The sequence below is a fragment of the Myotis lucifugus genome, unplaced genomic scaffold (assembly GCF_000147115.1).
Source record: "Myotis lucifugus unplaced genomic scaffold, Myoluc2.0 scaffold_13, whole genome shotgun sequence".
In the NCBI taxonomy this organism is placed as follows: Eukaryota; Metazoa; Chordata; class Mammalia; order Chiroptera; family Vespertilionidae; genus Myotis; species Myotis lucifugus.
The window spans coordinates 400,844-426,438 of NW_005871061.1; the positions used below are offsets into that span (position 1 = coordinate 400,844).

General features: G+C 43.4%; 1 pseudogene; it reads left to right on the plus strand.

Annotated features, from left to right (window-relative positions):
• The first annotated feature begins 627 nt into the window (after positions 1 to 627).
• LOC102442832 lies at positions 628 to 24,215 on the plus strand (annotated as a pseudogene).
• The last annotated feature ends 1,380 nt before the right edge of the window (positions 24,216 to 25,595 follow it).

Sequence of the window (25,595 nt, forward strand, 5' to 3'; positions counted from 1 at the left end):
AAATATTTTATTATCATTTTACTGCCAAATAGAACTCAGTTAAGCATTGTATTCAGAGTTCACTCATATGCCTATCAAACCAAAGTATGTTCTTTGTTTTCGAAAACATCATCTAGCTGCCTTCCCATATTAGCTACTAGAGCAGTGGTTCTCAACCTGTGGGTCGTGACCCCTTTGGGGGTCGAACGACCCTTTCACAGGGGTCGCCTAATACCATCGGAAAACACATATTTCCGATGGTCTTAGGAACTGAGACACTGCTCCTCTATCCAACTCCAGGCGGGTCCGCCCACATGCAGATATGCCCACATACGAGTACCCGGTGTGATGACATCATTGCTCCAACCCCATCACATACACCCCATACAAATACAGGTGTATGTGACAGGGTTGGCGCCATAATGTATGCCGGGGTCCAGCCCCAGCGGTCCAGGGGTTCCCAAAGGTGTGGATGGAGTCAGCGAAGAAGGAAGGACACGGAGACAGTGTTCAGTTGATCGACATAGCCAGGTTCTCCAGCCAGGTTCTCTCTTTATTCTCCTGTTACATCTGTATTTATAAAAGCTTCAAAACAAAGTGCGTGAGGAGGGGACGGCTGGAGCAACGGGCCCGTCAGGGCCACGCTTGATGGTGGTGCTGGTGTCCAGGGAGGAGTCAGCTGTGCCCTCTGGGTCGGCTGATATGGATGATTCAGGGGAGGAAGAAGGTGAGGCGGAGGCAGAGGGCAGTGTGACATAAGGTCGGACTAGACCAGGGGTCCTCAAACTACGGCCTGCGGGCCACATGCAAATACAAATATTGTATTTGTTCCCGTTTTGTTTTTTTACTTCAAAATAAGATATATGCACTGTACATAGGAATTTGTTCATAGTTTTTTTTTTAAACTATAGTCCGGCCCTCCAACGGTCTGAGGGACAGTGAACTGGCCCCCTGTTTAAAAAGTTTGAGGACCCCTGGACTAGACGGCCTGGAATCCACACAGGTGAGTCTGCTTCCTGTGGAAATATACAAGCATATCCTCTCCCCCAGGTTAAAAGTACATCAGGTCCCTTCCAGGTTCCTGGGTGGGCCTTCGACATCATGAGATCCATCCCCTTAACACTGGGCGGGAGAATCAAACTGGGTGGCGCCCAATCTTTTGACTGGTCATGCCCCCAAGGGAGTGGCTTTGCTGGCTCCCTGGGTCCAGCTGACGTAAATTAAACTGAGTGTATTCTAATGGCCCTCAACAAATGTACTTATGTGGACCAGTCACACATGTGTAGAGAGCAGCTACTGTATAGAAAGCAGCTGCTGTGTTGAAAGCAGCTATTCTGTTAAAAGCAGCTACTGTATTGAAAGCAGCAGTATTGGAGGTAAAATGATACTTCATGATTTATAATTACTGGGTAAATATAAAATCATGTACTGTAAAATCATCAACTACTGCAAAAAAAAAATCTGTACCATGGGAGCTTAATCTGGATGCTGATTGGTCTTTTTATATTCAGCTGTGGTTGATGTGAATACTGCCCCCTGTGATAGTAACAGGTATGTAAAAAAAACAACACAGAAAATGGTAAATCATAGGAAACTTTAATGAACTGTATTGACTGAACTATGCCATGTATCATTTTTTGTATTATTAAAGCTATTGTTATATATTATTTTCATTAGCAAACCATCCCATGACAATGGATCGTGTAGAGAAGAACGTTAAGAAAATATAGTGAGGATTTTTTACAGTATGGTTTTACCTCAATAATTACAGCAGGAATTGAGAAACCGCAATGTGTTATTTGTTGTGAAGTTCTATCAGCCAAATCTATGAAGCTGAACAAACTAAAATGCCATTTTGATGGCAAGCATCCAAGCTTTGCCGGCAAGGATACCAACTATTTTAGAAGCAAAGCTGATGGACTCAAGAAAGCCAGACTTGACACTGGTGGCAAGTACCACAAACAAAACGTAGCAGCCGTTGAAGCTTCATATTTGGTGCCACTCAGAATCGCCAGAGCTATGAAACCTCACACCATTGCTGAAGTGGCCAAAGACATTGTTCAAGTTATGATCAGAGACGAATTTGTTACGAAATTGAGTACAATGTCCTTATCTAACAACACTGTCCGCAGAAGAATAGATGACATGTCTGCTGATATTCTTGATCCGGTAATCCAGGAAATTAAATCTGCTCCACTTCTAATATTTAGTATCCAGCTTGATGAATCTACAGACATTGCAAACTGTTCACAGTTACTGGTTCACGTGAGGTATATTAATGATGGTGACTTTAAAGATGAGTTTCTTTTTTGCAAACCTCTTGAAATGACAACTACTGCACGTGATGTATTTGACACAATTGGTTTATTTCTGAAAGAGCATAAGATCTCTTGGGAAAAGGTTTTTGGTGTTTGCACAGATGGTGCTCCAGCTATGCTAGGATGTCGATCTGGATTTCAACGTTTGGTACTGAATGAGTCACCAAAAGTCATCGGAACTCACTGTATGATTCATTGGCAAATATTAGCAATGAAGACGCTGCCACAAGAGTTACAAGAAGTAATGAAAAGTGTCATAAGTTGTGTCAATTTTGTAAAGGCGAGCACTTTAAACAGTCGACTGTTTTCGCAACTGTGCAAGGAGTTGGATGCACCGAACAATGCTCTGCTATTTCACACTGAAGTGAGATGGTTGTCGAGAGGAAAAATTTTAAAACGTGTTTTTGAGCTTCATGATGAACTCAAAATGTTTTTTAATCAGAAAGCAAGACCTCAGTTCGAAGCACTTTTCAGCGATAAAAGTGAACTACAGAAAATAGCTTACTTGGTTGACATCTTTGTCATCTTGAATGAGTTAAATTTATCACTGCAAGGACCAAATGCAACATGCCTCGATTTGTCTGAAAAGATCTGATCACTCCAAATGAAACTTCAGCTTTGGCAACAAAAAAAAATTGGATGAAAATAAAATTTACATGTTTCCTACCTTATCTGCTTTCTTTGAGGAACATGACATTGAACCAGACAAAAGGATTACGATGATAATTTCTGTGAAAGAACACTTGCACATGCTTGCAGACAAAATTTCATCATACATTCCAAAACTACCTGACACTCCATTTGCACTTGCCAGAAGCCCATTCACAGTCAAAGTTGAAGATGTTCCTGAGATAGCACAAGAGGAGTTCATTGAACTTATTAACAATGATGCAGCAAGAACTGATTCCCCTACAATGCCAGTTACAAAATTCTGGATCAAGTGTTTGCAGTCATATCCTGTTCTGTCTGAGACTGTGTTGCGCCTTCTTCCATTTCCAACAACATATCTTTATGAAACAAGGTTTTCCAGCTTGTTGGTTATCAAGTCTAAATACAGAAGTAGACTTGTTGTGGAAGATGATCTTCGTTGTGCTCTTGCAAAGACTGCCCCGAGGATTTCTGATCTGGTGAGAAAGAAGCAATCTCAACCTTCGCACTGACGCTGGCTTTTTAAGCATACTGTCCCAAAATGTAGCAATGTAGTTTACTGTTGTTATATTAAGACTGTTACCCATGCTACACCATGCTTCAAGACAAAATTTCATTTATTTGTAATTAGAAATAAATATTTCACAATATATAATTACATATTGTTTTTGTGATTAATCACTATGCTTTAATTATGTTCAATTTGTAACAATGAAAATAGATCCTGCATATCAGATATTTACATTACGATTCATAACAGCAGCAAAATTACAGTTATGAAGTAGCAACAAAAATAACTGTCACCACAACATGAGGAACTGTATTAAAGGGTCACGGCATTAGGAAGGTTGAGAACCACTGTACTAGAGGCCTGGTGCACAAAATTCATGCACTGGGGCGGTGTACCTCAGCCCAGCCCACACCTTCTCCAATCTCAGACATCCCTCTCACAATCCAGGACTGCTGGCTCCTAACTGCTCGCCTGCCTGCTGGTCTGACTGACGCCTAACTGCTCCCCTGCCAGTCCAATAGCCCCCACTGCCCTCCCCTACTGGCCCAATTGCCCCCAACTGCCCTCCTGTGGACGTGGCTATTTTATGACCACATGAGGGGGCCATCTGTGCGACGGTGTGACAGTCTATTTGTATACCTCTTTATTATACAGGATGGTGTCTTCCTCTTCTAAACTGGAGGACTCTTTTCTATACTCAAGTGATAATGGAGTAATGCTGTGTACCTCTGTCCTTTATCATCAATACCAGAAATTAAAACGCAGACCAGGATTACTCTTCAAAATATACCTCCATCCCCATGAAGCCACACACCTGTGCTATGATATTATCATTGATCAGGACTTTGGCAACTGGCTTTACAACCAATTTATGATCATCAAAAGAACAGTAGGGTCATTATTTTATAGTCACAGCCAATGCACTAAGGTTTGCTTGATCCATTTCTTAACTTTTTGTCTACTATTATCCCAAGTCAAAGCCAAAAATATTTTCTATTTCCTGAACATTTTCAAATAAATATACCTATATTACTCTCTCTATATATATGATATTCTTTTATATAAAATATATGATTTGTAGTCTCATTTTTCATATTTTCTTATTTTTAGAAGCTCCTTTTAAAAATATCTGGCCCTTAAAATATTTAGGGGAATCTTTGCACATTGTTGCCACTTAATGAGAGAAGGGAGGCAGAGAAACATAAAAGTAAGTAGTAGTGGACAAAATGAAATAATAAACTATTGGGTGTAAAACTAGAGTTCTTGAAAATGACATCCAATTCACTTACTAGTATTTTTACAGGTGACAAAATGGAGCCCAGGGAGATTAAATGACTTGACTGAGATAAGACAGCTAATGAATGAAAGAGAAAGGACTAGAACCTATGTACCAGAAATAAACATATGCACTTCAATTTTGTTACATATAAACACAGTAAAAAATATCCATTTGTTTATAAATGTGGGATTTACAACTGAGGCTCTGTGATATACTGAAAAATACCTGAAGCTGGCAGTCAAAGGCCACTTGTTCCCATCTCTGTTTACCCACTTAGTGAATGTGTGGCCCAAAACAAGGTACTTTCATTTCTATGTGCCTTAGTCTTCTAATCTGTTGCATGGAGGTGCCAAGCACACCACAGATGCTCAGAGTTCTCCAGATTCCTTAGTGGACAAAAACAAAGCACCCACCTGAAATCCTGCCATGGACTAGGGTGAGGCTTGCCTAAAAGAAACCCTCCTTCTTAAGGAGATAGTCAGTCTTCTACAGGTGCAGGATTGGCATTTGTACAACCCTGAGTGAATGCCCCCTTAAATTGTGTGCCCTAGGTACCTCACAATTTGCCTCATCCTAGTCCTTTTCCTGGTTGAGAGGACGTCTAATAATAGCAATGGCTAAAATTTACTAGGCACTCACCATTTCTAGTCACTATGCTAAGAATGTTTCAAGTCTTATCTGTTTAATTCTTTCCTCCCACCATGTAAATTAGGTTATTATTATTATGCCTTGTTTATAAATAAGGAAACAGAGGATTAGAAGATTAAGTAACTTGTGCAAGATCACACAATCAGTTTTTGTCAAAGTTATGACAGTGGATTTTGCATATTAACAACTTACAGACAGCATTATTCTGTTACAGAAATGAGCTTGAAAGAAGTGACTTTAATACTACTGCAATTTAATGACCTGACTCTCAATACAAATAACCCTCAAACAGATGCACTATTATGCTTTGTTATTCTGTAGCTCCTTGTCTTTTCAGTATCCATGGGAAACTTCTTCAGAATTAATATGAAGAGTGAAACCAAGGGAAAGGACCTGATTATTTCCTTAGTGTGTCATCTGTATCATGCAAATATAGTAACTAATGTAACAATCCTTTATATTATGTTTGTAGATCTGAAATATGCCCCTTGTGCTAACACACCTAAACAAAGGGTCATATGAATTAGCTGTTTTCTGAGATGGTGAAAGTTTCAGGACAAAGCATTGGTGTAGCAGTTTGGGAAGGTGAAATAAGGAGACTGCACATAACATTTGTGTGATTTCCACAATATGGGATAAATATTATATTTTATCTCCTTTATTCTTAATAATCAGCATTCTAGGTGGCTAGTATTATTGCCAATAAACAGACGACAAATATAAGGCTCATAGGTTAAGTAACTTGCCCCAAAAAGTCTCCAAGCTTATCAGTGACAGGGAAAGGAGTCAAAGCCTGTACTGTCCCTAAGACCCAAGATATTTTCTCAGTGACCTGAAGCTTCTTATGCTTTGAATCTAATTGTTTAGGGAGCTCGAATTTATCTAGAGATGGTGAGGACATTCAAGAATGCCCACTAGTGCATTTTCAAACATCTGCCGTGTTGCCTTATAAATTAGAAAATCGAAATGGAGATATATAAATATTTACTGAGAGGCAGAAATCTCACAATTATAAAAATGAAAATGAATACAAATAGGTATAAACTTAGAATATTCTGGATATGTAATATTTCTGCAAAGGAAAATAAAATTGTATGTGTCACTGTGTAATCTGTTGATATATCTAAGTTAGTATCTAATTAGCAAGGAAAAACATCTGGAAGAGCAAATAGCCTACTAGTAATAATGATTCCATGGAGTAAACAGCTGTTAGGTAAGAGAGACATAAGTCAAATTTGAACTTCTAATATGTATTATTATATTATTTCATTTTATTTAAATAACCACAGATTGATTTCGTAATATGAAAAAATAATTTTTTGATACTTTCAACATACAGAAAACAGACAATTTTAAACAAAATCACAAAACCAGTAATGTATTAATATTAAAAGGTGTTCACAATATACTCTTCAATGGGAAAAGTTCCAAATACAACCTATATAGTAAAATCCTATTATTTCAAAATAAATCAATGTATATGTAAAGTTTGCTAAAATATATAACTCCAAATATTTACACACACATACACACAGAAAGTTCCTCTTAAGTTGGGGCTGGGGCTACCTCTTCCTCCTCTCTCAAGTCTGAGGTAGTTGGTGAATTCCTTAGCAATATTCTTGCTCTAGACTTCTCAAAAGTTGTTAGAGCACAAACAGCTTTTATTAAAAAGAAAAAAATGACTTTTTAATAATGAAAACCAACAATATTTTAAAAATCAAATTAGGGAGCAAATATATCATACAATCCCAATATATTTCAAAAGATAAATATGGATGGAAACACCTTGAAGAAATAAACTGTTTCATTTTCTACTGTATCCAAAAATCTGTCATTCATTCATTCATTCACCCTTCTATTCATCATATAGTGTTTGAGTGTCCTGTGTGTCAGCTATTGCCAGCCTAAATCTCTGTCTCTTGACCTCCTCTTTCCTGAGCTCCAGATCTGTAATAGTCTACACTTGACTAGACCTGTTTAATGTTAGTGTTCACCTATACACACATGACCAGAATCATACATAATAGCACACCAGCATAAATCAAAGAGTCCAGGAGCCCTGGAAGACAACCACTGAAGGGAAGGAAATAGGAGTAGAGTAGAGACATCCTGACACTTTGAGCATTTCAGCTATCTTCTCATTCATGCACTCACTTTTTAAAATAATGATTTGTTTCTTCCAGTTTGAGCTCACTGCCAAGACAGTGTAACAAGATTTAAAAGATGCAAAAACTCTTGGGAGGTCTCCTTCTTGGTTTCTCTCATAAGCATGAACAACAGAGTTCAGGCACTTTCTATAATTGTGCTGTTAAGTTTCACACAGTTTTCTGGACATGCCCAACTGCCAGGTAGTGGACTTCCACACAGGATTTCCCCAGAGATGAACCAGGTGAATAGAGTATTTCCTGACTGTTATATCTGGATAGGGTCTCAGATTAGCCCTGCCTTCTCTTTACCTAGCTAATTCCTCCTTATCTCTCAGGTCCCAGGTTAAACAGCACTTCCTGTGGGAAGTCTCTCCAACACACCCAAGACCAGTCAAGTACAGTACTTGTACTATCTGCTCTGTCCCATTACACTCTGAATTTCCTTATCATGGAAGCTACAACACTTTGTCACTATTGCTGGCTTCACTAATTTCCCCCTTAGACTGCAAGCTCCAGGAGGGCAAGGACATGTGTTTTATTTTGTTACCATGGTAATGTGTTACAACTCTAAAGCTTCATGTTTATATTTTACTTAAATTCAAAACTGGTGTGGATTCTTAGTAATAATTTTTACTATACCTAAGAGTGTCATCACCCTTTTATAATTTTATTATAATTTAACCTGATTTATTTAATAATTTTATTATAATTTAACCTGATTTATTTAATAACAAATGAATTTCTATATGCTATTAAAATCGCAAAGATGTATGTGGTTATATTAATAAGAGCCTTGAAATTTTTGATTGATAAGCCTTTGTTCTTTAATTTTATGTTTTATCTATTAACACCTATCCAGGAAAGACAAAATCTTGCCACAGCACTGATACATTTTTCTTAAATAACTAATTATGAGAGAAATGACCTTTATTTTCTATTGCTAACAAAGGTAGAAATGACCTTTATTTTCTATTGCTAACAAAGGTATTTCATGTTGCATTTAAAATAGATCTAGCTCATTTATGAGTTTGTCCTCTTCATGTCCCTGAAATCCATATGGGTAAATTTTAGGCTTTTGTGAATAGCCCTTGATAACTAGTTTGATGTGTGTGCACAGGAGTGCTTGTCAGAGTGTATTTGTGTGTACCGAGAACAATAATCTGTTTCTATATACCCCTTCATTAATATTAGTAGATATGCTTTGTGTTCTTTTACCTTCAATAAACTTACGCTTGTGGTAAGGACCAAAATTAAGTATTTAGGTTGATGTTTTCATACTCTCTTGAACATACTTAACTATTTCCTTAGGGTTCAGCTCAAGACATGGAATTGCTGCCTCAAATGGTATACACATACTTAATTTAATTCCCTACCTGCCAACCAGAAAAGTTGTACCAATTTAAAGTCCATAAACTGGAATTAAGTGAAAAAGAGCCTCAGGAAGTGAGGATTATGGCTGTATTGATGTTCTGCTAGAAATTGCAGGCCTTAGATTCTATTGAGAAGCAGCTTTACAGCCACAATAATAGTAAATACACTTCAGAGTAGTCTGTAATGGCAAGAGCACAGAAATTGGAGTCGGTAGCCTTAGATTACAGTTTCAGTTTGATGAAGAATATATAAAACTGTTTTTAAATCCTTGTAGTATCATTATTATGTAACAAAGTGTACTCCCTGGCCAGCATCACAGTAAGCAGGAGTTAATCCAAGATCTCATTGAGCCAGTGTGTGGATCAGACTATTCTGTTCAGTTATCACAAGAATTTTACCAAGAAGTATTCTGCTCTCATTACCTGAACATTCATTGCCAAAAATTCCTTGAAAAAGAGAAATATGCCTGGACTTTACAAAATGTTGCAGATGTCTGCTCTGAATGCTTAGCACCTCTCTTCAAACCTAAGAGTTGGTACTTCCATGTTTTGGTGTCCAAGAGATAGGAAGACCCAAGCAAATGACTTGGGCAGAAATTGCTGATTTTGGTGCAGGATTGGCCCGGCTGGGTCCCCAAGAGAAACCTCTGAATAGTAAAATATTTATATAAGGGTTAGATGACTGAGGCAGACATTGTATCTTAGACCCTGGAAAGAGAGCCATTTATTTTCCTACTTGCACGTAAGTTCTTCTTTCTCTTTTTCAGCAGGTAGAGTTTGGCACTGCAGAGTCCCTCTGAAGCAGCATGACTCAGCCAGATACTATACAAAGAGGCCTGTAAGAGCAGGTTTGTTCTATTGGATTGCATGACTATTTGCAAAGGATAGACATAGGTATTACTTAATAGTATTTGGGTGTGAGGACTAGACTTCCTTTCTACATTTACTTCAGATACTACTAGAGTAATTGGAATTTTTTTGCAATTACATCAACATTTTTCATATTTTACCTATCATATATTACTTTTTGTAATTAAAAATAAAATTTTAAATGGTCAAGATATAGAATAAAAAGGAAAATTAGATTTAAAAGTATTACCACAATGAACTGGGTTTTACACCAGTGCTCTCTCACCTTTTTGTTTTTAAGTAAAAATTCAATGTCCATCAAAAATGTCATTTTCTATATTTTTTCCATAGATATTTTCTGTATTAAACTATCTCCAGTTATGGAATTCTGAATGAATTAATTATGAACTGGTTATTCTTATTACTTAACAATATTACAGCAGAAATTTCTTTTAAAGAGAGTTAAACACCTAATGTTTAAACTAATGTTCAAAGTTATTGACTTTTCCCAATATCAAAAGGGCAAGGGCAGAAAAACATAAAGGTATATGGAAGGTCCAGTAAAATTATAAATCAGAGGATGTAAAAAGGTAAGGCACTTTGATCAATCCAATTCCCTTATTCTTATGGTTGAGAAAACAGGAGCTAAGAGAGGTCCAGTGATGTGTTGATGATAGAACTGATTTGTGGGTGAGAAAGGACTAGGTATCAGAAATGGAAAACAGCACTCCTAACAGATTCTCAACTATAGGCATGTATTTTCCACTGTCCCTATGATAGACATCCAAGTTGCCTTCAATTTTCTACCACAACAAATATATCCTTATGCATATTTCCTTATTTAACTATGTAAAAAAATGACTCTGAGATATATATCCAGGAACAGAATTACTTGGTCATTGAGCATGTGTACCCCTGCTATGAGTAAGCACTTCTATATTGATCTCCAGAATAAATGCATCAGTATGTACTTCTATCAACAGTGTATACAGGTCCAAATAACCCCCAGCAACACTTTCATTCTAATTTTTATCTGTCTATGAGGTAAATGACATTTCATTGCTGTTTAACTAAAAACTACTAATTGATTTTAATGCTAAATACATCTTGTATGACTTGATTATATTTCTGGGGGTGTGTGTTTGTTTTTTTATTATTTTTTGGTGGGGGGGGAGTTGCTGTTATGCTGTATATTAGTTTTTGCATCAGTACCATGGTGGGGGTTGTTTACTTCATATTTTATAGCAAGAAAAAAGAATTAAAAGTTACATTTTTAATGAAAAATTTACCAGCTCATCCAATACCAATTCTTGAATATTCCATGTTACCCACTGATTAGAAATGCCAAGTTTAACATTTTAAAACCTTCTTAGAACTGAAGTTTTACTGTTTATTAAATTATATCTTAGATTTTTCACCCTGTCTTATCTTGTATTAATATTGGTGCTTCTCAAAACATTCTAATAGCTGAAAAAATAACATTTCTCCCATTTTTGCTGTCTGGAAAGCCAAGAACGACAACATAACAATAAATTTAGCCAACATTTGTTGAGTGTTTACAATGTATCTAACACTTTACTTACATTATCACCCTTAATCCTAAAGTACACATAAAGGTATAGATGCTATTCTGATCCCCATTTGAAACATGAGACACTGAGGTATAGAAGACTCAGCTGGTTTTATATGGAACTTAGCCTTAAATCCAAATCTCATTGCAGCAAGCCCATACCCCTAACCACTGTTAATTTAAAATGAATTGTAGGAAATAGTCAATGTTGGAGCATTTCAAACCAATAAAATTTCACTTTATTATTTTTCAATCATATATATATATATATATATATATATATATATATATATATATATCCCCAAAGGAGATAATCACATGTGGTAAAGCAGTGGGTGGATGTTTCTGATGAAAGCTGCAGCCTTTCTTCTTCCCTCCTGATGTGCTGGCAGGAGAGAACCACAAGTCGTTTTTCAGTACAAAATGGGGAACACCAAACAAATCAGTCAGTGAATAAAGTTCCTAGGAAAACTAGCAGGAGCTCCCCTACACAAGGCTGAACTGAAGGACAAGAGTCTGAGGAGTAGCTCGGAGTGTTAGGGTAATAATGGGGGTGTCAGTGATGACGCTGTAGGTATGTAACAATGAAGCCACCTTGTTGCCAAGTCAACAGACATTGACCTCCTCTGCTCAGGCTGCCTTGAAGCCTCTGGCCCAAATCACCCATCACTGTGAACTGAGTGGAAGAGGAGACAGCAACCTGGATGGTTTGTGGCTGTGGGAAGGCTCTTCTTCCAGCACTTCGAGCTTATGAACTCCCTGCTGTTGGCAGAGTGAAGAGAGGGCCTTCTCTGAGTGAAAAATCTGTTCATCACAATGTCTGCTTGGTCAGATATGATTCCTTATTACTGTTTCATGTTGCAGCTAATTCTCTGTCTTCTGCTCCTCATCACATTAGTGATACGCATGGCCTTTCAAATTTGAAAATAACTTTGGACAACTTGAGTCCAGAAGATGTAGCCTCTCTAAGAAGATTCTCAAGCTCAGTTCACTTCTGCATCTCTCAGAAAGAAAAGAAGAAGACGCTAAAAGAGAAGAAGATCATGTCGTCCATTACCATCGCCTTTTGTATTGAATCACTGGCTCTGGATTTGCTCACAGAACCACGGATCTCCATGGCATTTGGCATAAGAGCTGAAAACATAAAGATACAGTAATGTCCCTGTCTCTGCCTCCACGCAGTCTTGTTATGACTATCTACAAGTTCCTCATTTCATACAGGCTTTGTAAGTAACTTACTTTCACTGTCAATACCTTGTATTATGTGACTAGAGGCCCTGTGCACAAAAATTTGCGCACTGGGGGGGGGGGGTCCCTCAGCCCGGCCGGTGCCCTCTCACAGTCTGGGATCCCTCAGGGAATGACCACCTGCTGGCTTAGGCCCGCTCCCCAGGGGATTGGGCCTAAGCTGGCAGTCAGACATCCCTCTGGCAGCCCGGGAGCCCTCAGGGGATGTCCACTTGCCAGCAGGGAGCAGGCCTAAGCTGCAGTTGGACATCCTTAGTGCTGCTGAGGAGGCGGGAGAGGCTCCCGCCATCATTGCTGTGCTGGCAGCCATCAGCCTGGCTTGTGGCTGAGCAGAGCTCCCCCTGTGGGAATGCACTGACCACCAGGGGGAAGCTCCTGCATGGAGCGTCTTCCCCCTTGGTGGTCAGTGTGTGTCATAGTGACCAGTCATTCCCAGTCTTTCTGCTGTTAGGGTCAATTTGCATATTACCCTTTTATTTTATAGGGTAGAGGCCTGGTGCATGGGTGGGATCCAGCTGGTTTGCTCTGAAGGGTGTCCCGGGTCAGGGTGTGGGTCCCCACTGGAGTGCCTGGCCAGCCTGGGTGAGAGGCTGAGGGCTGTTTGCAGGCTGGCCATAGCCCCTTCAGGGTGGGGGTTCCTGCTGGGGGGCCTGGCCAGCCTCGGTGAGGGACTGATGGCTGTTTGCAAGCTGGCCACAGACCCTTCAGGGTGGGGGTCCCCACTGGGGTGCCTGGCAAGCCTGGGTGAAGGGCTGAGGGTTGTTTTCAGGCTGGCCACCCCCCCAGTGGGGACCCTCACCCCATGAGGGTGTGGCCATCCCGGGTGAGGGGATGATGGCTGTTTGCAGGCTGGCCACAGCTCCCAGCCACCCAAGCTCCCAGTGGCGGCTGGCTGGAAGCAGGTATCTGGCATTTATTTATCTTCTATAATTGAAACTTTGTTGCCTTGAGTGGAGGCCACAGCGGGCCAGAGCAGACAGGAAGCTTGGCTTCCTCCATCACCGGGGCAACCAAGCCTCCTGCTTGCTCCAGCTCTGTGGCTGCCGGCCGCCATCTTGGTTGGGTTAATTTGCATATAGTCGCTCTGATTGGTTGGTGGGCAAGGCTTGGGGCGTAGCGGAGGTGCAGTCAATTTGCATGTTTCTCTTATTAGATTAGATAGATAGATATACTAGTGGCCCAGTGCATGAAATTCATGCACATTAAAAGCGAATTAATTAGAGGAAACATTGTAATACTAGAGGCCCAGTGTACCAAATTCATGCACTGGGGGGGATGTCCCTCAGCCCAGCCTGCACCCTCTCCAATCTGGGACCCCTTGGGGGATGTCCAATTGCCGGTTTAGGCCCGATCCTCTGACTGCCTGTCAGACATCCCTCTCACAATCTGGGACTGCTGGCTCCCAACCGCTCGCCTGCCTGCCTGCCTGATTGCCCCTAACCGCTTCTGCTTGCCAGCCTGATCACCCCATAATCACTCGCCTGCCAGACTGATCGAAGCCTAAATGCTCCCCTGCCTGCCTGATTGCTCTTAACTGCCCTCCCCTGCTGGCCTGGTCCCCCCCAACTGCCCTCCCTTCCCTGAAGTCCCAGTAGCACCCATCTGCCATCCCCTGCTGGCCTGGTTACCCGCAACTGCCCTCCCCTGCCAGCCTGGTTGCTCCTAACTGTCCTCCTCTGCAGGCCTGGTCCCCCCAACTGCCCTCCCATGCTGTCCTGGTCCCCCCTAACTGCAGTCCCTCCCCTGAAGGCCCGGTAGCACCCATCTGCCATCCCCTGCTGGCCTGGTTCCCCCAACTGCCCTCCCCTGCCAGCCTGGTTGCCACTAACTGCCCTCCTCTGCAGGCCTGGTCCCCCCAACTGCCCTCCCCTGCTGGCTTGGTCACTCCTAACTGCCATCCCCTGCAGGCCTGGCTGCCCCCAACTGCCCCCCCCCCTGCTGGCCTGATAGCCCACACCTGCCCTTCTCTGCCAGCCATATTGTGGCAGCCATCTTGTGACTACATGAGGGAGGCCATCTTGTGTGAGGGTGTGACAGTCAATTTGCATATTACCTCTTTATTATATAGGATTGCTATTTGCCCTTTCTCTATAATAGAAATGTCAGAGATGAAAGAAAATTAGTAAAATGTATATGAAAATCCTCCTCCTGTCAGATTCTGGGGTGCGCCACAGGACCCAGAGTCAAGTCCCTGCCCACCCACATGCACCTCGAAATCATGTGAGATCCAGACCTGGCCGGGTCCACCCCCATTGGACTAGATCCAAACTCGGCTGACCCAACCCCCGTCAAGCCCTGCTGGGCGGAGGGTGCAGCCTCAGGTCCCCTGTCAAGCCCTGCCAGGAGGGGGTGCCAGCCTCTGGGCCCCAGTCAAGCCCTGCTGAGGGGACGCAGCCTCAGGTCCTCCGTCAAGCCCCTCCAGGTGAGGGGTGCAGCCTCAGGTCCCCCAGCACATGCCAGGCAGGGGGTGCAGCCTCAAGTCACCTGGCACACCCTCAAATCCCTGGGTCTGGGGCAGGGGGCATGGCCTGAGATACCCCAGCCCGGCACCAGGGCAGGCGGCTTGCCTTGAGGTACCCCATCAAGCCCCATTGGGCAGGGGCACAGCCAGAGGTCCCCTGTTAAGCCCCACTAGGCAGGGAGTGTGGGGCACGGCCTAAGGTCCCCTGCCCCAGTGCTGGGCCGGGGTGCACCTTGAGGTACCCCATCAAGCCCCACTGGGCAAGGGTGCGGCCTGAGGTCCCCCAGTCCAGTGTTGGGGAGGGGGAATGCACCTTGAGATCCCCCGTCAAACCCTGCTGGGTGAGGGGCATGGCCTGAGGTCCCCTGGCAAGCCCCGTGGGGGAGACCACAGCCTCAGGTCCCCTGTCCCAGGGCCATGCAGCCTCAGGTCCCTGCTGATCACTCATTATGGCTCATTATGGGAACCCTGCCTCCACTGTGGGCACAGCCATCTTGTGTTATGGGAACCCTGCCTCTGCTGTGGGTACAGCCATCTTGTGATGGTGTTAGGGTTAATTTGCATATGACCTCTTCATTATACAGGATATACTAGAGGCCTAGTGCACAAATTCATGCACTGGTGGGCCCCTCTGGGTGGCTTGTGGGGATCGGGCTGAAACCCACAATCCAATGCTACCTGCAGCTCTTACCTGCCATTACCACTCATCCGGGCCCCACTGCACCTGCCTTGAGCTCATGCCCAATCAGTCTTGATTGGGAGAGGCTTACGCTGCCACAACAGTGCTCGCCAGCTGTGAGCCCTGCCTCTGGTGCCCTCCTGAGGGGAGTGACCTGTGGGATTAGGCTAAAACTGGTTCTCTAACATCCCCTGAGGGGTCCCAGACTGTGAGAGGGCACAGGCCAGGCTGAGGGATCCCACCAGTGTATGATCTGGACAGGGAGGGCTCCAGGGCATATCCAGTCCATCTAGTTCAGTCTCGATGGCCAGACCCCAGCAGCAAGCTAACCTACTGGTCGGAGCTTCTACCCCCTGGTGGTCAGTGCAGGTCATAGCGACTGGTCAACCAGTCAACTATCTGCCTCCTGGTGGTCAGTGTACGTTATAGCAAGCGGTTGAGTGGCCTTAGCATATCGTTAGCATATTACGCTTTGATTGGTTGAACAGTCGACCCGTCACCAGATGACCCGACACTTAGCATATTAAGCTACACACACACACACACACACACACACACACACACACACACACACACACACCAGGGGCCCAGTGCATGAATTTGTGCACCTTGAAAGGAACTGTGGGCCGGGAGGCTGCGGTAGGCACAGGGGCGGGTCTCAGCCCCTCCTACGCACCCCCACCCAGCCCCTTCCACCATGGCCCCGTCCCCCTGTCTGCCGGCAGACCCACTCCTACTGCCGCCGTTCCCACGCAGTGACGGTGCCGGTCCCGCTTGCACCCACTGAAGGCACAGAGTGATTGGGGCCGGCGCCAGCACCGGGTGCAAGCAGGGCTGGTGCCAGCAGCAGGTGCGAGTGGGGCCAGTGACGTCAGCGCATGCAAGCAGCAGCTGCTGCCCCAATCACCCTTCAGGAGCAGGGGGAGATGGAGAAGCCCTCAGGGGCAATCAAGGCCGGCAGCCGCTGCTCACGTCCACTGGCAGCACCGAGCAATTGGGGCCGGTGTCGAGCACTGGCAATGGGTGGGAGCGGCGGCTCTGACACCAGCAGTGGGTGTGAGTGGGTCCAGCATCAGGAGCAGGTGCAAGTGCCAGGCAGGACCACGGTGTGTGGGAGCAAAGAATTTTCAGTAACCACCAGAGGCTCGCGCTGATGACAGTGATCGGCACCCTTGGTCTGGTGCCCCCACTCACTTGCTCCACCATCCCACCACAGCCGACGTCTGCCATGGTCTGTGCATGCTCCCTGGTGGTCAGTGCACATCATAGCAACTGGTTGTTCAGTTGTTAGGTTGTTCCAGTTGTTCCTCCATTTGGTCTATTTGCATATTAGCCTTTTATTATATAGGACTAGAGGCCCGGTGCACGAAATTCGTGCACTGGGGATGGGTGGGGGGTCCCTTAGCCCAGCATGTGCCCTCTTGCAGTCCGGGACCCCTCCCTTGTTACTGCCCACCTGCTTGCTGCTTCCTACCGCTTGGCTTGCTGCTCCTTAGTGCTGCCACGAAGGCCTTGGGTCTGCTGGGTGCTGGGCCTGCGGGTTTGTGTCTCTGATACCCACAGCAGCCCCAGCACCAAGGTGGCGGGCCTTGGGGCTGCTGGGTACAGGCCCCCCATTGCATGTTTGTATCTTCTATCAGGCCCCCAGCAGCCCAGCAGCCCCAGCACCACCTAAATAACTTAAGGGAAACTTTATTTAGTCTTCTTTTAAAAGCAATCTAGTTTAAAAATGAGTTGCAGTTAAGACAGAACAAAGAACATGATACCTAAGAGTGAGATAGACTGACAGAGGAGAGGCTGGGCACTGGTCAGGGGCTTACATGCCAACTGTTCTCCACCTGGGAAATGATGTAAAATCGGTTTCTTTAGTTTTCTGCTTAATGGTCTTCTCCAGAACTGAGGTCAGAGGAGCCACCTTCCAGCCTGTAGGCTCCTTCTCAGAGTCGAAATTTTTGCCATAGGCCTCTGCCTAGGACAGGACCTCTGCACCCCCAGGGTGCATAAACACACAGGGCTTCCATCAGGCTCTGCTGATCCCGGGGCGGGAGGCCTCTCGGCTCCGCTGATCCAGGCGGCCAGGAGGCCTCTCAGCTCCGCTGATCCCGGGGCGGGAGGCCTCTTGGTTCCGCTGATCCGGGGCCGGGAGGCCTCTCGGCTCCACTGATCCCGGGGCCAGGAGGCCTCTCGGCTCCGCTGATCCCGGGGTGGGAGGCCTCTCGGCTCCGCTGACCCAGGCGGCCGGGAGGCCTCTGGCTCCGCTGATCCAGGCGGCCGGGAGGCCTCTCGTCTCCACTGATCCCGGGGCCGGGAGGCCTCTCGGCTCCGCTGATCCCGGCCTGGCTGCCGGCTGCCATCTTGGCTGACAGTTAATTTGCATATACTCACTGATTAGCCAATGAAAAGGGTAGCGGTCGTACGCCAATTACCATGTTTCTCTTTTATTAGTGTAGATTGTATTTTAGAAATGAGGCCATGCCACCCGCCCAGTGGGGCTTGATGGGGGACCTCAAGGCATGCCCCCATCACCGTGGCCTGAGATGGGAGACCTCAGGTCACATGCCCCGTCCCAGCACCAGGCTGGGGGACCTTAGGCCACGTCCCCTGCCTGGAAGGGCTTGATGGGGGAACTCAGGCCACATCTCCCACCCGGTGAGGCTTGATGGGGGCCCTGAGGCTGCACCCACACCCAGCGGGGCTTGACGGGGGACCTGAGGCTGTTCCCTCCTCCTGGCACTGGGCCAGGGGATCTGAGGCTGCGCCCCCTGCCCGGCGGGGCTTGGTGGACCTGGATCTTGCCCAATGGGGGTGGGGCCAGCTGGGTCTGGGTCTCACACAATTTCGAGGCACATGCAGTTGGGCGGGGACTTGACTCTGGGTCCCGTGGTGCACCCCAGACTCTAACAGAAGGAAGATTTTCATATACATTTTACTAATTTTCTTTCATCTCTAACACTTCTATTATCAAGGGCAAATAGCAATATTAAAATATTTCCTCTAATTAATTCCCTTTTAATGTGCACAAATTTCATGCACCAGGCCACTAGTCATCCAATAATTGGTAATGGGTCTGCTATCTGAATCCTTAATCTTCTATCTCCAGTCTTCTAAGAGCGTAATCATTATTGTCATTTATTTCTGGGACTCAATAGGAAAATATTTTTCTGGTGACCCACTGGAAGGTAACACAAGAGATAAGAAAGTACATGAAGGTAAAAGAAATGCCATAATGGTTATTTTTTCCTTTTCCAATATTCATCAGGTAATATATCCTACAACTCAGAAATGACACTGAAGCTCACAGATTATTAAAAATGCATTTCACTTATTGCTGTTACACTTTCAAATATTCTCTATAATTTACTATTTCTTATTAAAATCATGTCTTTAATTGGAGAGAGAAGGAAAGGAAACAGGAGTAATACTTGTTCAAGTCTACCATCTCCTACAATACTAAAGGTTTTGCAATTTTTACCTTGCATTAGCTCTATGTATAGTATATCTACTAAAATATCATTTTTACAACATAATCAAAAGAAATATACTTTGTTTTATTTACAAAAAGCATTTTATGAAACAGCTTGCACATAATTATCCCAATTTTGCTTTCAATCACATAATAGAAAAGGACATATTCATTCAGTTTTATATGTCGATTTGATGATGACTAACAAATATACATTTTCTTTTCTTTTATTCATTCAACAAATGTTTACTGTGCACCTAGAAAGGAAAAGGCACTGCCAGACCAAATCATATCGCTATCACAGGCTTTGTCTTTGGTGTTCCAGACACTGTTATCCAACTACAATATGACATATATTTATATGCATAAGTAGGCATGGACACTTTATTAAGCAAAATTAAATTATGCAGTCTTGAGCTCTGAATAGAAGGTCATGTGTTAGTAGCATAAGGTTTAGAAATAAACAAGCATGGGTTAAAATTCTTGTTCTGCCACTTATTTCAGATATGTAAACTTAGCAAGTTTATTTAGCATCTCCAATATTTAATTTCTGAGTAACAAGGAGATTGTTACTCGGGTTTTAAAGGAAAGCCTATGGAATGTAGTGCACCCAACCATTCTGTGTAAAAATTCAATACATTGATTTTTCTCATTCCACCTCTTCCCTTTCTTACCAGAAATGATTCTGCCATGAACTCAACAGCAAAACTATATCATAGAGAATATTCAGAAATGTACAAAAAATTAAACATATGTTTACCTTATGAATGTGATTCAATGCCATTTCTGTGAAATGGAATCTTGACTGGTAGAGTTCAAACATGCTTTCCTTAACCCACTTGGACCTTAGATTAACAAACTATGTATGCATGGTTTGGGAGGTTCTGGTATTCTTTGAGCCTCAGAATGTTAATATATAACAGAAACATAATGCAAAATAATGGATTGGTAGGAGAGTCACAAGAACAAGAGTCAGGAACTCTTTCTGGGACCCACTTTCTAAGTAAAACCTGCTGACAAGACAAAGCACTACCACACATTTAGAAATGTTGTGGCTATGTGGAATCTACTAAACAAAATAAACTAACAAGCAAAATAGAAACAGACTCATAGATAGAGAACAGACTGACAGTTGTCAGAGAGGAGGGAGGTTGTGGGGCTGGATGAAAAAAGTAAAGGGATTAAGCAAAAACAAAAAACTCATAGACACAGAAAACAGTATGTGATTACCAGAGGGAAAGGATGGGTAAGGAGAAGTAGAAGAGTTTATTGGGGGAATAAATGGTGATGGAAGGAGATTTGACTTAGGGTGCTGAACACACAATACCATATGTGGATGATGTATTATAGAATTGTTCACCTAAAACCTATATAATTTTATTAACCAATGTCACCCTAAACAATTCAAGAAAAAAATTAAAAAAAAATGTGGTAACCAATGAGTTTCCCATTTCTTCCCTCTAAGTTCTCAGAAGGAAAGGAAGAAGCTCTCTTAATAATTTACAAGAATTATATGTAAGAAAATTAGGCCTCTAGGGAGTAGTCACCAATACATGTCTTCTATTAATATTATCTTTTAAATGCACACAGTGGTTGGCAAGGTGTATGGTAAAATTCAGAGACCACCCAAAAACACATAAGCCTGCCCATTAGTGAACAAGCTAAGGGAACTCACTAAGATAACTTCTTTACATGGTGAGCTGATTTAATCATGTCCACAAGGCTCTGCAATATTGTTCTGAAAGAGATTTTTCTGAGACAGCAATGTTCTATAAATACACATATACAAATAAACATGTGTTATTTGTATCTCTGCTTCTTCTACAACAATTTTCTGCATGTCTTTTCTCAGTTTCATGCTGTCCTTATTGGGGATTCTCATTTTACTAATATTTTTATTTTTCTATTATAGTTGGCATGCAATATTAGATTAGTTTCAGGTGTACAACATAGTGATTATAGATTTATATAATTTATGAAGTGATCCCCCTAATAATTCTAGTACCCACCTGGCACCCTACATGGTTATTACATTATTGATTGACTACATTCCCTACGCTGTACTTGACATACCCATGACTCTTTTGTAACTACCAATTTGTACTTCTTAATTCCTTCACTTTTTTCACCCATCCCCACAACCATCCTCCCTTCTGGCAACCATCAAAATGTTCTCTGTATTTATGAGGGTTTTTTCTGTTCTGTTTGCTTATTTTGTTTTTTAGACTCAACATATAAATGAAATATATGGTACTTGTCTTTCTCAATGTAACTTATTTCCCTTAGCAAGTTACCCTCTAGGTCTATCCATGTTGTTGCAAATGACAAGATTTCATTCTTTTTTTATGGCTGAGCAATATTCCACTGTATATATGTGCCAATTCTTTTTTATCCACTCATCTATGATGGACACTTAAGTTGCTTCACATTTTGGCTATTGTAAACGATGCTGCAATGTATATATGGATGCATAAGTTTTTCAAATTAGTGTTTTGGGTTTCTTCAGATAATACCTGGAAATGGAATTGCTAGGTCCTTCTTTGTCTCTTATTATAGCCTTTGTTTTAAAATCTAGCCCAGACGGAGTGGGTCAGTAGTTGAACATCAACCTATGAACCAGGATGTCAGGGTTCCATTTCTGGTCAGAGCACATGTGGGGGTTGTGTGCTTGATCCCCAGTAGGAGATGTGTAGGAGGCAGCAGATCAATGATTCTCTCTCATCGTTGATGTTTCTTCTCCCTTTCCTTTCCTCTCTTAAATCAATACACACACACACAAACACACACACACACACACACACACACACACACACACACACACACATATATATATATATGCATACCAGAGGCCCAGTGCACAAAATTCATGCACGGAGGGGTGTTCCCTTCAGCCTGGCCTGCACCCTCTCCAATTTGGGACCCCTTGGGGGATGTCCAACTGCTGGTTTAGGTCCGATCCCAGGGATCAGGACTAAACTGGCAGTCAGACATCCCTGTCACAATCCTGGACCACTGGTTCCTAAACACTCACCTGCCTGCCTGCCTGGTTGCCCCTAACTGCCCTGCCCTGCCATCCTAATTGCCCCTCACTGCCTCTGTGTGCTGACCTGATCACCCCTAACTGCTCCCCCCCCATGGGCCTGGTCGCCCCTAACTGCTCCCCCACTGCCAGCCAGATCGCCCCCAACTGCTCCCTCCCTGCTGGAATGGTCACCCCTAACTGCCCCTCCTGCTGGCCTGGTCACCCCTCATGGCCCCCCCACCGGCCGGTCGCCCAACACAGCCTGCTTGTTCAGTCATTTGGTCGTCCCTCACTACCCCCTGCCAGCCTGGTTGTAGGCAGCCATCTTGTCAGGGCATGAGGGTTAATTTGCATATTACCTCTTTATTATATAGGATTTTGTTTAGTATAAGCATTGGTTTTTTAAATTTCCATGAAATATCTTTTTTCATCCCTTTACTGCCAGTTTGAGTGGGAATTCCCTTTTAATCTCTAAATTTGGGCCTTTATCAAAGGATTTCTCATTTTTAAGTGAATGTATATAATCACACCCGAGCTGGTTTCCCTTACAATTCTGGCGATGCTGACTCTGATTCAAGAACTTTGCTAACAGAGAAGTGGATCTACTTAATGTTAATGGGTGTTACGGTGATTGTCTGGAACAGCTGTACATTCCAATCTAGAGATGTAATCATGACAACAAGGTGTTCAAATAGCCAATACTCAAAATCCTTTCACTGTATTAAAATGATATGGTATATTTTTCTTATTCTAAAGTTTATTTTCTCTTCCCTCCCTCTGTGCTGTAACAAATTGAATGGTAACAAGTAGCTCGTGTATAGTTTTTTTCATTGGATTTGGTAGTGAGGGTCTGTTGGTGAATATGGAATTCTGCAGCACCTCTTGGATGTTGATCAAATTCTCCCTTCTAAAATGAAAGCAGTCCATGATATAAAATAGAGAGAAAGGGAAGCATTTTATTCCTTTCTTTCTGTTTTAAAACCATGAGAAGAATATATTTTTTCATAATCATAGAACTCCCACTTGTTTTCCTACCTGGCGAGAAAGTCTGTCCTAAATGTCGCCTGTAGCCCAGACCACTCAAAATTAAAACAGTGTGCTGGCTTTCACCTCAGAACTCCTGAGGAAGCACCGAGCTCGTTGAAAGCGGGAATCAGACTACATTTCCCATGAGCCCACGCCCCTCTTCGCCCACACAGGTTGATCTCTGTGGACGGTGGCTGGAACAGGACAAAAGATTCCATGTCAGCGAATAAATGCTCTCACTGTAGCTCTGGTACAAAAGAGGAAGTGGTACTGAGTGCAGGCTGAGAAGTGAGAAAGCCACTTAACGGAGCCGGCAACCAATAGAGCAAGAGCCTTGCAGCACTGGGCCAGACTTTGAGTATTTCCAGCGTTGGTATTTCACGCCAGTTGATGTAGCCCAACACCACCACTGGAAAGATCTCTGGGTGTCTTACCTGGAATACTAACGCGTTGGCACAAGAGTACAAAGGAGACCTACTGCTGAAACTCATCGTGGAAGTTACGGGTCAATAAATCAGTCACTGGTTTAATCCAAACACCAGAGACATCCACAAGCACTTAGATCCGCTAGTCGGTTCCCAAAGATACCTCACGCCCCCCCACCCCCACCCCGGGGCGGGGGCAGCTTTCTGCCCATCCCACTTCAGCTGCCCAGATCCAACTGAGCCTATAATTTCGGGAAGCCCTGGTAGCTGGGGTCGCGTTATGAAGCGGGGAGGCTGTCCGCCAAGACCAGAACATCCATATCATTAAAACGCTCACGTCGCAGTAGCACATACTGGAGGTGGGAGCCCTGGAATCAATGTGGGAAATCCTACATCACTATCTCCCCTATGATGCACATGCTGCCGGTTACACATGGAAATATGAAGGGAAGAACCTGAACATGGATATAACCTGGAAGAGAATGGGATCTAGGATGAATTAGACCATGGAGGGTACATTACATACACCTGCAATACTTCACTACTTCAATGATGACCTCACAGAGCTATAGGAAGCGAGGTATATGCTTATGTAGACTCAAGACATATTTTGAATTTGGCTGTTTCTGTGCCCTGTAGCAAAATAGATGGGGATGGATAGGGGGTTTCCTGGGCCTAGACTTTCATTCCACTCTGGGAGCTGGCCTGTGGTTCCCATGCCCTTCTGAAGTGTAAAGGTCCTATTCCCAATGTTCATTATAATTTACTCTGAGAAAGTTAGGGAGAATGCTAGAAGTTATTTTTTTTTAAAAAAATGATACAAGGAGACAAAGTGTCTTGGAGTAGGGAGATGTAGAAGAGGATATTCAGATGGAGCTCAGGCAGAACTTTTTTATAATAAGAGAAAGAGATACTTCACAGCTATGAAGGTGGAACAACTTTTTTTGGCAATGATGGAAATGGGATGGTTGCAGTAAGCTGGTGTTTACAAAGACAGGAATAGGAAATGTCTGTCATTGGCCATACAAAACTGCCTAATCTCCCTTCTGAGTATTATCTGGCAGCTAAAATCCAAGGAGAGGAAAGGAAGTCAGTGGTTACCAAATAATTCAGGTCATATTTTATATGCCCTGTTTCATATAACTACCCATTGACACTATTTTACAGATAAGTCTTTTGAAGTTTAGAAAGATTTAATAGCACAAATGCATGCTAGTTGGTAACCAGGATGTAAACCCAAGTCTGCCCAATTCCAAAGTCCATGTTCTTTTCTTTGTAAAGGGAATATCTCGATATCCGAGGCTCATTACACAATGGGAACCTGTAGGCCTATTGTGCAGTCAGCTGTTTTTTTCCTGCAATTATTGTCTTTGGAAGAGAGTTAGCAGAGGTCTGCAGGGGCAGGGAGGAGGCAGTGAGGCTAAGTGTCAACTGAGCAATAGCTATTGAGGCTACTTTCTGGTTAATCCCATAGCAAAATTTTTCTTCTGAATTTTTCAGGGCAAAGAGGTAAGTATATATTGATTCCAGGAAAAACTAGATTTGGGAAAGGGCCTTCAGAGTGGGATATTTTGGATGGGGGAGCAAAAGGGAGGAAAATGGCATATTCATGATGGGCCTACACTTCTTAGGAAGCATGAGGAAGACAAGGTTGACTTTGCAAGATGTTAATTCTACAAGAGAGGAGCTAAGTAAGTCAAAATTCCTGGTGACCAAAAGAGAACAACCAAATTTGGTCTCATTTAACCTAAGCAGGGGAGGAGAATGAGAATAACAGGTGAATTTCCTGATGTTAACAGGCAAAAAAAGAGCAGGGAGGGGATAGTGCATCTTCCTGATATTGGCCCCAGGGCCCAGAGCAGAGAAGGTGGCACCTATGAAGTGCGGTGCATAGGAGGTCTTGGGGGTTTTTGTTATAACACCATTTATTTAAATCTCAGGCTAGTACAAAA